Below are 12,416 nucleotides of genomic sequence, written 5' to 3'. Positions count from 1 at the left end.
TATGTTAATATAAGCAGACCATATATCTAAATAAGCATTCATACAACATTGATGGCTGTAGGAGATACATTCAAACGTAGCAAGAGCAGTAAGAACTTCAGTGCCCTGCACGTCTTGCTCTACAGAAGTGATCTCCTTGCAGACCAACACTGAGGAAGTCCTGACTGTAAACAGGCCTGTAAAAAGGCTGCTAGAAATGAATTCACAGGGTTCCTTCATTTCACTCGTGACATTTCTATATCGCCCAATAGCCAAACCTTTCTGGGTGGTTTACAAAGATGAGACCCTTAAAAACACATTATAAACACCATTTACATGCAAACATCTAAATAGACAGCACACACAGAGACATAGATGCACCTAAAACAATTGTAAACCACCAACAGTAAGAAAAATCCAGGACCTGGTTAAAACTCATCATATGCTGCCAAATGCCTAAGAGTGCCTTAACCTGGCACCAAAAAGATAACCACGTTGGCACCAGGCCGGCCTCAAGATCATTCCACAATTGGAGGGCCGCCACTGAGAAGGCCTCTCCCTTGTTGCTGCCTTCCGAGCCTCCCTTGGAGGAGGCACCTGGAGGAGGGCTTTAGATGAACATAGTGTTCATGCCAGGAAAGACGCTCTGTCAGGTTTTAGGTCAAAACTGGCACCTTGAATCGGGCGTGGAAACATACAGGCAGCCAGTGCAAGCGGGGCCAGAATCAGTGCTATATGTTCAGACCTTCTTGCCCATTATTAATCTAGCTGCCACATTTTGCACGAGCTGCAGCTTCTGAACAGTCTTCAAAGGTGGCCCCACGTACAGCCCACTGCAGTAAGTACAGCCCATTGCAGTAATCTAACTTGGAGGTTACCAGAGCATAGACAACTGAAGCCATGTTATCCTTGTTGATCCATCAAGGCCCTTTCAGTTCTCTAAAGACTTCTGACACCAATCTGCTCCGATCCATCAGAAGCACCGACAGTCTGTTATTGATAAACACGTACAGCTCAGAAAGAAAACAGTGACAGCCAGCAAAGACCTGGCAACATAATGGCATCAAACTCACTTAAGCAATCTGGTAACCATCTTAGAGGAGGCTTGTGTTCCGTTGGAAGACTACCCGTGGTGCTGGAATAACAACCTCTCCACTCATTTCAGCCAGTGATCCGCTTATTCTGGGCTGGCCCAGAACATTTCAGGTACAGGAGGTGGAAAAACCCCCAAAGCAGCAACTTGCAATTTAATTGCATTTGTATCCAGCCGTTCTTCCATGGACCTAGAAGTGGGGAACATGGAGTTGCAAGGTGGCCTGGCAACAGAGGCTCTGTCCAGACCTGCTCCTGCTTCAATATAGCATAACTGAATTCACTTCTGCAGGGCATGGGAGAAATTCCCGACAGATTGTAGAGAGCCAGCGTTGGGTAGCGGTGGGAGTGTTGGACTGGGAGCTGGGAGATCTGGGTTCTAGTCCCCACTCGGCCGTGAAGCTCCCTGGGTGACTCTGGGCAGTCACAGACTCTCAGCCTGACTGACCTCACAGGGTTGTTGTGAGGATAAAAAGGAGAGGAGGAGGTTCATGTAAGCCGCCTTGGGCTCCTTGCATGAAAAGGCAGGCTATAAATGTAACAAACAGACTGTGCCGGGGGGGTGGGGGTGGAATCTTCGATTCCCTGCACACTGAAGAAAAATCTAATATGTTGGGGAGAAGGTTAATCCATATGAACCTGCAGTGCCATTTCAGATCGGTATCACGGCCCTGTCTGTACAGGAGGTCAGATGGATGGGCAGCCAAGGCCTTTCTGGTCTTGGCCCCAAGACTGTGGAGTACCCTCCCTGTGGAGATCTGCCAGGCCTTTCTCTTTAAGACTCCAGGCGGAAGCTGAAGACTTTTCTATCCCAGCATGCTTTGAGTGTTTGCAGTTGCACCTCCAGTCTGCTGTGTCCTGCTTTTAATCTGGCTGTTGCTTTAAACTGTCAGCTTTTACGGATATTTCAAGAGATTTCTTATTAAGCATTTTTTATGGTTTCTGCTTCATTGTGTAATCTTTGTAATCTGCTTTGTGTGTCTTGCCACAAAAGCAAATTTAGTAGCACTATTATTACTACTAGTAGTATCAGTATTGCTACTAATAGTATTATTGCTACTAACAGTATTACTGCTAGTAGTATTACTGGTATTTTACAATACTTCTCTTCAAAATGCTAGGTTTTTTTAATGACTAGAAGAGCATTCAACTGTGTCATTCTCTGTTCATCCAGCCCGCACATAGGGTTACCACCTCATATGCTGTTTGAGGGAACTAAGGGAGAAATGATTAATAGGAACATTGGAAGCTGCCTTATACCGCGTCTGACCATGGATCCATTTGGCCCAGTATTGTCGACACTGACTGGGAGCAACTTCCCAGGGACTCAGGCACGAGTTTTTCCACCCCTACCTGGAGATGCTGGGGATCGAACCTGGGACTGCAAAGCAGGGCCTCTACCACTGAGCTATGGCCCCTCCCGCATTTCAGAGCCCAAGGGAGCAATCCTATGGCCGCTAGACAGCAGCTAGATGGCCATAGGATATATTGCTTTCTGGAAACTGACCTCGGAGCCCACATTCTGAGGTCACTTCCTGGAGAACTGACCTCCCTCCACTCCCGCGCTGCCTCCGAGGCAGCGTGGAACAGCCCTGTCCTCCGTGCTTGCAACAGGAGCACAGAGCAGCTGAAAAGGGGCGTGGCTGGGGGCGTTCCGGAGCGGGCAGAAATGCCTGTACAACACACCCTCTGTGTCGTACAGCAGCCTCCTCCCGCACGCAGCCCTCCTGCGACTAGACAGCCGCAATCGGCTGTCTAGCCGAAAATGCAGGGCAGGAGAAGTGCGGAGGGAACGATCCCCTCGGTGCTTCTCCTGCCCTCTTGCCTCCGAGTTTGGAGGCAGCTGCCTATCTGGATAGGATTTTGCCCTTAATCTTTTAATTTTGTCCAGCAGCTAGCTGCAATGCTCAAATTGCAGTATCTCTGCTTTGCAGGGAGAAGGCCTCAGGTTCAATCGCCAACCTCCCCAGGTAGGGCTCTTAAAGAAAGAATCCTGCCTGAAACCCTGAGAGCCCCTGAAAGTCAATTTAGGGAATAGTGAGCAAGATGGTCTAAGCCAACTTCCTATGTTCCCATAGAGGGCACAGTACTTCTGAATGAGAGAACAAAAAAGAGAAAAAAGGAAGAGACGCACTGATACACGGTTAGTGAGGCAGCCTGCCTTACACATACACCACACTGCAGCCTCATTAGCCTACATAGCGTCCTAAGCCTCTGCAGCAGAGTTCTCCATTAAGCTCAAGTGATCACGGCCTGGTATTTCCCCACCCCCACCCTTGTGCCACAGGGGAGGGCTGGTTGAAACACGCCAGGTTTTGATCTCCACATTCACTGCTGAATCATGGCTACATTCTTCATTGTATCACGACAGACATACACAGAAATGCTCTGGAACTGCAGAACTCCCTTGCCCAGGAGATGCTGGGGTGTGGAGAGGGAGGAGAAGAAAGAGGGGCCAGCAGATGATGCAAAATAGGGGGAAACCTTCACATGAAGTAGGTTAAGGTCCTGAAAGTCATTTCATTTAGGAAATAATTTTCCTAAAATTGGAACAGTTAAATGGACCAATGGTCTGAATGAGCTTCGCAGAAGAATTCACGTTTCGGGCCAACAGAGTTTTCCAGCAAACAGCAAAATGACGACAACATCCCAATAGAACTCGACATTCTTTCAACCACCGCTTAGCAATATCAAACATCGATTACGCCGCGTAACATAGTCCATCGTTTCGTTTGTAGCCAGAATCCACTTCCAGACATACGGACATGGACACACTTCTACAAAAGGATCACTGAGCAAACAGCTCATAGAGCCAAATACAAAAAAGAGGGACATACATTTAAATAAATAAAAAATATTGACAGAGGTCTGCTTTTGCCATACATCTGTTCATTCATTCTCTCTCTCTCTCTCTCTCTCTCTCTCTCTCACTTCAGGTTTTACACTTTTAATAAAAGTTGTAACCCTGCCTCAAGCCCCAAAGAAAGAGCAGGCTAGGAAAATATGTTTTTGCTGCTGCAATCCCTATACATTTACCAGGGAGTGAGTCCCAATGGATTCAGGGAGGATTCTTCCAAGTAGACACATACAGCAGGAATGCACAAACTTCAAGCTTGCTGGATCTACATAGGGCACAATCCTATGCATGTTTAGGCAGAAAAAAGTCTGGCTGGCTGAGGAATGCTGGAAGTTGTAGGGCTTTTTTCTGTCTGAACATGCATAGGATTGCGCCCTTAGGTTTTTCTCCTAGAACAACAAGATCTTCCAACCAGAGCCTGGTGCAAAAGACATTTGCTTAGATTTAAAGTATTTGGAGCCCAGACCAAGTACTGTAACTGAATGGAACTCACAGTGCTTTCACACAAAAAGCTACTCCTGGTTCCCCCAGCCTTATTTCATTTTAGCTGTATAATTTTAGGGCAGGCAGGCAGGCATTTCATTGTTGCTGTTGCTAAACAATTGGGAAATCCTTGCTGATCTACTGTAAATCACCCAGAGATCTCCCAGTAGAGTAGATCCAAATTCTGCCTGCCCTTGACAGAGAGGTTTGCAAGGTACAATGCCGTTGTTGTTTTCCCAAGTGGAAATTGACCAGCAACTAGAGCGGCCTTCCCCAACCTGGCATCCTCCAGATATTTGGACTTCAACTCCCATCTGCCCCAGCCAGCATAGCCAAAAGCCATGAATGCTGGGAGCTGTAGTCCAACACAACTGAAGGGAACCAGGTTGGGGTGGCCAAACAAGAGCCGTCACCCAGAAAACAATCGCAGCGAGTTCTGTAAGAGAGCAAGCGTGGTATAACATAACTTCAGGTTCTTGAACTATGACTGGCGAGATGCAAGTTCAAATCCTCACTCAGCCATGAAGCTCAGCAGGTGACCCTTGGTCACTCGCTCCTTCTCAGCCTAACTTACCTCACAAGGTTGTTGTGAGGACAAAAAGGAGTGCAGGGGAAGAAAACAGAGAAATACATAACCATATAAACCATTCCGAGCTCTTGGAGTCAGAGAAAACATATAAATAAGGCAATAAAGGAAGAGCATCCAATCCAGAGGTTAAAATTTGTAAAAGAAGAATTTTTGGGCTCAAGCATGGCTAAAATAAGACCAGCAGCTGCCCCTGCAAATCCTAATTCCAAATGTGTGGAGTCAGTGCTGCAGCTCAGTGGCAAAGGCAAAAACACTTTGCACATGTTCAGTTTCTCTTATTCCGGTTTGGCAAAATTCCAGAGCCAAGACCTGGCACTGGGAAGCAGCTTCCGGAACTTCGGTTCAAGCAGCCCGAGACATGCTTCCATCTCTTGCCTGCTCTTTGGGGTGGACTAAGTCAATATGATCATCCCGCCATGGGCCAAGCTGCTCATCAGTTGATGAGCCGCTTAATTAAAAGGGGTTGTCAGGCACAGTAATTTATGGCCAAACCAGAAGTCAGAGAGAAGCAACACGGATAGACAGGTAGGAAAGTTGCCGCCTCAGCATCAGGATTTAGCTGCTGCTACCCAAACTCCACTGGCAACAAGAGAGACAGACAGATAGAACCAGCAACCTCAGAAACACAAGCCAGTTTGTCTCCAGCCTGGCCTCAGGGAAGTTTTGCAAGCTCAAAAAAATCTCTTGCAAAGATTTGCACTGATGCAAAGTCTGATAGGGATCCAGGAAAACCACTTCAGGCGTGCCCAGCGCAACTTGTGACCACCTTTAAGAACTAACAATAGCCTCAGTTAATCAGACCTTAAGTCCATCCAACCCAGCTACCTGTTTCCAGCAAAGGGACCGCTTAGATGCCACTTGGGAGCCAACAGGCAGGGCAGGAAGGCAACACTCCTGCCTGTTCCCCAGTGTCTGGTATTCACAGATAGACTGGCCCCAAATATGGAAGCTTCCATATCCTGGCTAACAGCACACTGCTGTGCTGTATCACAGACTCCTGCAAGGAGTCCCTTTCATTTCAAAAACCAGTTTGCTGTGTTGCACAGCAGGAATGTTGTTTGGTAATCACAATTCCCCCAAAGGCCTCCGCTTGGGTCACAGAACCAGCTGCACAGTTCTTTGGATCCCGGCTAATGTTCTTTATTTAAAGAACATAAAGCTGCTGCGGTACAGTGGCTAAAACTGTCCACCAAGAAGTCCTCATCTCAAATCTCACTTTTGCCCCAAACTCATTAGTAGCTGGACTTAGGAAAGGCATTTTGCCCTCAGTCCAGTGCCCCAGCCATCTGCAAAATGGTGATTGTAATAGACTGGTCTACCTTCCTGGGCTGTTGTAAGTATTACAGAGGATTTGTACACATGAAGCCAAATGCTCCCCCATGAAAAACATACTCACCAAGGGAAAAAAAGAAGAAATATAGTGCACCAAAGAGAAAGGGTCCATCTCAGCTCATTTCTTGCAATGCTAGTTTTCTACTTCCATGGATTTCTTTGGATTTTTTTTTTTTTTTTTTACACAAGGGAATGTTTAAAAAGTGAATCCCCCATCTGCAGTCCTTGGTGCAGGACCCACAATCACCTCATTCTCCTGTTTGTATAGCCCATGCTTGACATAATAAAGTGTTTTCAATATTCAAATCCAATAATAACAAAAGAGGTGTCTGTCTGTCAGTACCAAAACTGTGAAGCCTAGACACCTGAAACTTGGCATGCACACTAAAAGGGCCCCAGAGGTGTGCACCTCAGGGTTATTTAAAAAAAACACTAATTAATTAATCTCAATTTAGATGTGTTCATGTGGTTGAATCTTGCAGTAACATTTTTGGTCCCAAGGTGGCAGACGTCCCTAACCAGCCCATAGCTTTGCAGTCCATACAGTTTGATGCCAGGGGAGGTTAGGAGGCCAATGGAGAGAGTTATACGCCTGCCCCCTCCCCGCTGCAGTGGGGCACTTCCTCTCAGGGGAATAGTGCACCATGCCAGGGACTGTGCCTAGGGGTGCTCTATATTAAGATACTAGGTTACCGACCATACACTTGAGTCCCCAGATCCCAAGGTCTCTGATTTGGAGTTTGATTACCATCACCTCAAAACCTATTTTAAAAACGGAGTGAGCTATACAACAGAATAATTTAGCATATTCAGATCCCCGGAGGTGCTGACAGCAACCCATGCAGACTTATTCCATTTTTCAAAGTAACAACCACCCTTGAAGGTAGACTAGGATGAGACACAGTCAAACGCTGGCTCCCATGCCCCCACAGGACGTTATTTTTATCCTTGGAGCTTCCTAATGAAGCTTCCTTTGCAGTTTTTCTGAATAAAAAAGGATGGCCAAGCAAGCATCCCCTCCATTCATCTAGCAAGGCGTGGACAGGGAGAAGGCAGAGGTAGATCAAGGCAAACCCAGGAGACCGCTTTTGCAATTTTGCCTGGAGCTTATCCTTCTGTCTGTACCTCAAAAACCACTACCTTAAGACACGTACACACAGAGAAAACACCCACCATCCTTCTAAGCTCCATCCGCCTCCCCCAGGAGAGTGACAAACAGCAGTTCCATCTGTATTTTCCCCCTGGGACTTCATCAGCCTCTTAGGGTACAATCCTATGCATGTTCAGACAGAAAAAAGTCCCACAACTCCTAGCATTCCCCAGCCAGCACGTTCAGACAGAAAAAAGCCCTGCAACTCCCAGCATTCCCCAGCCAGCAATGCTGGCTGGGGAATGCTAGGAGTTGTGGGACTTTTTTTTGGTCTAAACATGCATAGGATTGCACCCTTAATTCCTCTCTGTCCTCTCTCAGCTGGAAAGAAGAGTCTTAGAACAGGATCTGGGTGTATTTTGCAATTCTGGGCCCAAGTGGAGGACCCAGGACCAGGTGAAGAGGAACCAGCTTTCTGAGAATGGCTCCTTCCCTTTGTTTTTAAGCAAGTTTCTAGCCCTTATCAACGCAAAGAGATGCTTGAAAAACATGTCAGCAATGCCTGACCGAGCCTCAGAATTTGGAGATGGTCAAGAAAGACTGCTGGAGGACAAGGAGGTAGGGACAGTTCCCATGCCCCCCACTGCCCTTCCCACCATTTGCAGAAGAAAAATCATGCAAAAAATAAATCAACACTGGAGGATGAATTATGCAAAAGAAAAGAACAGGTTGTCCAGTTTTCTAAGCATTGCAAAATTCAGTTTCTTTTGGCACAGGAGATGATGTGGGGTTTTCTCCCCCTTTGTTCAAAGTACACATGGGAAAGATTTGAACCGAAGAATAGGAAGCACCTTTGTAAGAGCTGGATCACTTCAGACCCAGCTCTGACAATGTAGGGGTGCTGCTCCCCAAAACGGAACATTGTGGCAACACATCTCCTCTGCACAGGAGAGAGGAAACCATATCTGTTTGCTTTCTGTTGTTTTTTAAGCCACACACCCCTGGTTTGTAGGCCAAATTCTGCACATAGGACTTGCAACATCCTCTTCCCCCTTGCACCCTTAAGCCTTTTGCAGCAGAGAGTAAAGCTTGTAAACAGTCAGGATGAGGCCTCCTCTCCAGAGACCGAACCAGCTGCTTGGATAAATAAATAGAAACACAGTCACATGAGCTGGGGGGGGGGGGGGAGAAAGAGAGGATATAGTTAGTAGCTTTGAATCTCTCTAGGATGAATCAGCTGCAACACACAGAAGGGAGAGCACCAAGGATTTAGGCCCCAAGAAAGGCACACATCCCAAACCTTATCCCAGGTGCCCCTGCTTCTTAGCTTTGCCAAAGGACTTCCCTGAACTGCGTGGGAGGTTATTTTAGCCTTACATGGAGGAAAACCACATCCTCAGTTACTAACCCCTAACTATTCCAAGTAGTAGGTCTATATTCTCATTTTCTCTCTCTCTCTCACGCGCGCGCGCGCGCGCACACACACACACACACACGAGCACACACACACACACACAATGTAAGAGAGGGGATTTACTTCTCTGCTACCCCATATCCCAGCCTTGCAAGAAAAATAAAAAATACACACGCAGTTACTAAGCCACCTACCTCACCAAACCCTCATGCTAGCCTGCTTTGTCCACACATGCCTCTGTTAATCATTTGTAATACATCAATAGCAGGGAAAAGAACCACCAATTCTTCCAACACAATTGCCCTTGCCTGGTCCCCTAGTGGTGGTTTTTCACTCATCACAGGTGTCCACAGGCAAGCGGCTATTTTCAAGCCTGTTCTATCCAGATTTAATGGCTGTAATCTATGTCGGGGATGTTTAGGGCTCAGCTTTGGCAGCTGGCAAAAGAGCCAGGGCTCTTCTCTGGAATATGGGATGTGGCCAAGTGTCTGAGCATGCAAAGAGTGCCTCAGCAAAAAGCAGCCACAGCCAGAACTCCCTCCCCACCACTGTTCCAAACACATGTGTAAGAAGGCATGCCTCCCAGAAGACACCTCTTTTTCAGAAGTTACAAACCCACGTCAGGAGTTACATCAAGGGGCAGTCCATTTGCAAGACACTTTGATCCTGACACAGCAATCTGTTCCTGGGGCTTGGGTCTGGGAAATAAGAGGTTCAAATTAGAACCCAGCCATGGATTCCAACCAAAGCAGTCAAGCCACATGCCTGCTCCCTGACTCGGCCGTACCCATCTGTAAGATAGGCACAACACCAGCCTGCAGGATACCTTTGTAGCAAAGAGGAAACAAAGCAAGGGGCTGAAAAAGCACAAGACGTCATAGAGATCTCAAGACCAAGTACCTTTAAACACTATCGTGGGTCACGCAAACAGAACGCTAAAAGTACATTCTCAGTTTATTGTTGGGCAATCATGGAAATTATAAAAGGGAAAAGACGTGCATTGCTGGCAATCTTTACATGAGCCAAATGGCATCATCAGCTGAATTGTAAACAGCTCTGTCTTGCAGGATACAGACAGTTCCTCACCCGAGTCTTTCAAAAACAGACTCGCTCTGCATCCTCACGAACTGGGTATGCAAGGGAGGTGCTCAAAATGCCCCCCCCCCGATTCTCTTTTGATCACACACCACCAATAATTAAGCATTCCCAGCAAGATTAAAACAAACCGCCCAGGCACCTACACTGAATCCCAATACTGACCTGGGTAAAAAACGAACAACAAACCATTTCAACACTTGTAATGAGAGGACCAGTAGGAAGAGTTCGAAAGAAAGTGGGGTCAACCAGATTGTAGGAGAATTTTGCCCAACCTGGGGCCCATCAGATGTTTTGGACTTCAACTCCCATCAGCCCCCAACCAGCAGGGCCGATGGTCAAGGAAGCTGGGAGTTGTAGCCCAAAAAAACATCTGGAGGGCCCCAGGTTATGGGGGAAGGCTGTTTTAGAATCAAGTCCTAGGCTTCCTTTGGCAATAAGATCGCCATTGTCAAGCACACTTACTCGGGAGTAAAGCCCCATCAAACACAGTGTACACACACACACACACACAGGACTGCACCGCAAACGCTGCAATCCTATCCCCCACTGGGGCCCCTCCAGATGGGTCGGGCTACAAATCCCATCACCCCATCCATTCGGCTGGGGATGATGGGATTTGTAGTCCGACCTCTCTGGAGGGCCCCAGTCTGCTCTACACAACACTGCAGGAGGCAGCCCCGCTGGAGAGCGCACTTACTTCTGAGTAAACTTGCCTAGAATTGCGCTGTTCCAGTATTCCACTTCCTAGGTTGCTGGGTGGTGGTGGTTTTTTTTAAATAAAGCGAGCAGGCAAAGAAGAAAAAGAACAGAAATCGCCGAGGCTCATCCAAGCCACCCTAACGAGGTCTCTCTCCTCTTCTTTTCCTTCTTCTTTTTTTGGAGGGAGCAGGGAGAAAGGGGGGGGGGGTCTGGCTGGTTCTTTTTTAAAGCGCGCGGCATCGGCGGCGTCCGTCTCCCGGGCCGGAACGCGGCTCGCTCCAGGGCCGTCACGTCCCCCGCGGCTCCCCCCCGGCGCGCCCCCCTGCGCCCCCCGAAGTCTTCGGGATGTCCGGGCAGCGATCCAGCGCCGATCTCCTTGCGGGGGGCTCCACGCCGGCAAGCGGCCCCCCCCGCGTCCGCAAGCACATCAGCCCCGGGCTCGCCGCCTGCGTGCGCCCTCGAGCGCGCCCAGCTGCCCGGCGCGGCGGCGGCTTCCTCGCCTTTCCCGAGCACGGGAGGCGGCCCGGCCCGGCTGGCCGGCCGAGGGGCCGCCTCTGGCCGCGGGGCGCCTCTGGCCCGGGGGCCCCACTCACCTGCAGCTGCCCGGCGCCGCGGCGCGCCCCAGGAGCCAGGCCCCCCTGGAGAGCCCCGGCCTTCTCCAGCGCGCAGCCCGGCCCGCCGTCTCCGAAGGCGCCCCCGTGCCCTGCCGCGCGCGCCGGACCCCTCCCCTTTATACAGGGCAGCCGAAGGCCGGCCCCCGCGCCTCTGATGGCCACCCGAGCGAGCCAACCGGCGCGCCCCAGCGCCTAGCAACACGCCGCCGGTTGGCCGCGGGCGGCCGCAGCCCCCTTTCGCGAGGGGCCAATGGGAGGGGGGAGGGGCGGGGCCCCCGGGCTCGGAGGAGGAGGAGGAGGAGAGCGCTGAGTGGGGCAGGCGACAGCTGGGTGGCGCAGCGGCCAATGGGAGGCGCGGAGGCCCCGCCAGCATGGGCGCTGGGCGGGAGGATAACAAGCAGGGCGCAGCGCGCCTTAAAGCGGCAGGCCTTTAAAGGGCCTTTTCTGTGGTGGCCCCCACTCCGTGGAACTCCTTCCCTAGGGAACTCCGCCATGCCCCCTCCTTAATGAGCTTCCGCCGTGCGTTAAAAACGTGGTTGTTCAGGCAGGCATTTGAGGTGGGTTAGGGTATTTTAGAAAATGTTTTTATTGTAGAATTTTATTGTTTTAAACTCGTTTATTGTATGCTGTACATCGCCCAGAGCGGCTGGTGACCAGCCAGGTGGGTGATTAATAAATTTAATAATAAATAAATAAATAATAAATAAATAAAAGGGTGCTTACTCCGGAGCCGGTGCCCACGGGACCCGAGGGCTGGAGTGGGAGTGGGGGGGGGGTGGAATGGCTGGATCAGCTGCCGGGCGGTGGTACAGCAGCCTTCTGCCAACCCCGAAGGCTTGGACTGCAGTTCCCATCAGCCCTAGCCAGCACAGCCAAGGGTCAAGGATGCTGGGAGTTGCCCTCCAGACCTGTTGGGCTGCGGCAGGTTGGGAGGGCTGCATTAGTCAGCCACAGGCCTCGGTGACCTGGTGCCCATCCAGATGGCTTGGACTACAACTTCCATCAGCCCCAGACAGCACAGCCAAGGGTCAGGAATGCTGGGGGTTGTAACCCAACTGGTCTGGAGGGCACCAGGTTGAGGAAGGCTGTGTTAGTCCAGTGCAGGTGCCCCTCCGGCTGTTTATTGTATGCATTTATTTACAACATTTATATACCACTCCGTATCTAAA

At 49.7% G+C, this 12,416-nt stretch overlaps 1 protein-coding gene across 3 annotated transcripts in view; it reads right to left on the bottom strand.

The window, feature by feature from the left end:
- YPEL2 (yippee like 2) overlaps positions 1-11,351 on the bottom strand; it is a 58,677-nt gene extending 47,326 nt beyond the window's left edge. The window contains exon 1 of one of the 3 annotated variants that reach the window (XR_014786166.1): positions 11,227-11,332. The gene's annotated coding sequence lies outside the window, so the exon portion shown is untranslated. Of the gene's footprint in view, positions 1-11,226 lie in introns of all 3 variants that reach the window. The other 2 variants (XM_084823019.1, XM_084823021.1) reach the window with 2 other exon arrangements.
- Positions 11,352-12,416: the final 1,065 nt, after the last annotated feature.

The sequence above is a fragment of the Heloderma suspectum genome, chromosome 16, assembly GCF_057233095.1.
Source record: "Heloderma suspectum isolate Gila_16-S chromosome 16, 16-S_ref, whole genome shotgun sequence".
Lineage (NCBI taxonomy): Eukaryota > Metazoa > Chordata > Lepidosauria > Squamata > Helodermatidae > Heloderma > Heloderma suspectum.
The sequence above is the reverse complement of the archived record's forward strand: the minus strand, read 5'-3'. Positions and strand labels throughout refer to the sequence as shown.